Source organism: Austrofundulus limnaeus, unplaced genomic scaffold, assembly GCF_001266775.1.
Source record: "Austrofundulus limnaeus strain Quisiro unplaced genomic scaffold, Austrofundulus_limnaeus-1.0 Scaffold962, whole genome shotgun sequence".
Taxonomy (NCBI): Eukaryota; Metazoa; Chordata; class Actinopteri; order Cyprinodontiformes; family Rivulidae; genus Austrofundulus; species Austrofundulus limnaeus.
The window spans coordinates 18,746-20,785 of NW_013953364.1; the positions used below are offsets into that span (position 1 = coordinate 18,746).

Here is a 2,040-nt window from a genome sequence, read left to right on the forward strand (position 1 = left end):
TGAAAACGTGAAGTTGAATTAGAAAAATAAAATGTTTGATTGAAACAATGGTGATTTTCCTCACATTTCAAAGCAGAATGATTATTCACATTTTAAAGTTCAGGCCTCATCAAATCGTTTAAACAGCTTGAGGAAAAAAATGAACAAATGTGAAAATAACGTGATTTTGGCTTCATGTTGCCTGTAATCGCTTCAGTCGTCACTTGTATCCGACGGACTACATTTCCCACAAGTCTTTTAACTCAGGGAAATATTACGTCATTATCCAACATGGCGGATCTATCTGAGTGCATGGAATCCGCTACCTATGTTTTCGATGTTTGTTAGCTTCTTCCTTCGATTAAACAACATTGTCTCGAGCAGGTATGTCGCTAAACATTTTTTGTACACTTTTACACATAAGAAGTAAATAATTGTATTTGAGTAAGTGTCTAAACATCAGTAAACTGTCTCAAACTGCTGTAGAGTTGGACTTCAGTGGTGTGAGCCTTAGCTTATCGGGTTTGTTTTTGTGGCGCGTTTAGTGAGGTTTAGAGTGGTTTAATGAAGGTGTGGTCGTTTATTTAACGTCCACGCTTTTCCCCCGTGTCTCATATGTTTACAGTATTAACAAACAGCCTGTTACTGTCAGCTACACCGTGGCTACGACCGACACAAAACATTAGCTGAGACTTGCAAGGCTGCGAAATTAGACGAAAATACATTATTACTGCTAAATTTGAGACCGTAAATCAAGTAAGTTTGTTGTATTGTTGCTATATAATCTCTACTTTGCTGTTTCTATCTATCTATCTATCTATCTATCTATCTATCTATCTATCTATCTATCTATCTATCTATCTATCTATCTATCAATCATGTGGATAAATGTTTAATCCTACACCAATATTAAATCTGACAGCGGATTCCAAAAGAACATTTCAAACCATGAAAAATAAAACCAAAATCATGTGATGATCTGCAGTCTGAGGGAAGTTGTTGATGTTTGTTCAGGTAAAATCAGCTCATGTTTTCTTGCTGCAGTTCACAGCAGAACCAATGTGACCATTTCACCTTGTTGTTTTCTAATTTTGCTCATAACTTCCTCAGTGTTCAAGATATCGCCATGAAATTTTAGGAAAATATTCCCATTCTGGTTTTGTATGAAGCATGTTGTATCCTAAAAAACTAATAAAACTTAATAATAGCTAATTAAAAAGTAGCAGAAAAGGTGTAAAATAACATTACAAGGCAAACTGTAGCATCAGATCAATTTAATGTGTCTTAGAAAGTAAGGAAGTTAAAACAATTTAAAAACCATGTGGACATCTGTTTAGTAAACAAAGCTCCTCAACCAATGACAAAAATGTGTCAGGTGACGAAGACGAGCATCAAAACACTTTGCAACAAGCACTGTTCCGGATTTAAAAAAAACATGCTTTGACGTTTCAAGTCTTTATCAAATTTGGAAGAAGGACAGATAAAATAATGTTCTTCATGGCAGCTTGTCTCTTTAAGGGGTCACTAAAAAAACTCATGATTTACTTTGATCCAGTTTTCAAAAAATTGTCTCTTCAAAACTCATCAACAAAAATTTACAAACTTGAAGACGAGGCTGTAGCTAACTACCTGACGGCAGCCCGATTTGTTGAACTTCGTAGAAATAACGAAGCAGGAGGAAATTACAAGCAAACGCACCGAGCAGCCCCGCAAAATCTGGTCACAGCAGTTTGGGAAGAAAATAGCATCAGCTGCTGATGAAATGTCAACATCCATCCGTCCGTCCGTACGTGGAGTGTAGCTGTGAAGATCAGTATTTTTATTTTTAGAAACCCCATTCAAATTTTACAAATATGCATTTGAAACATGCTGAATAGCCTCAGCATGTTCAGCGGCTCATATGCAGAGGTACACAACCTACACAGGAACCAGATCAACACAACGTTCAAGTATCGATTAAAAGAAAAACTCCAGATAAGTGGGACGTAATACATCTAATATAATAATGATTTATCTAGTTGTTGTGTTTGTGTAAAGTTTATCAGTGTTTCCCCTAGGAAA

General features: G+C 36.0%; 1 protein-coding gene across 1 annotated transcript in view; it reads left to right on the plus strand.

The window, feature by feature from the left end:
* Window positions 1–269: 269 nt before the first annotated feature.
* The window catches only part of LOC106533531 (transcription factor TFIIIB component B'' homolog), a gene marked incomplete in the record, with an annotated part of 42,443 nt that continues 40,672 nt past the window's right edge, over window positions 270–2,040 (plus strand). The window contains 1 exon segment of the mRNA XM_014029873.1: window positions 270–347.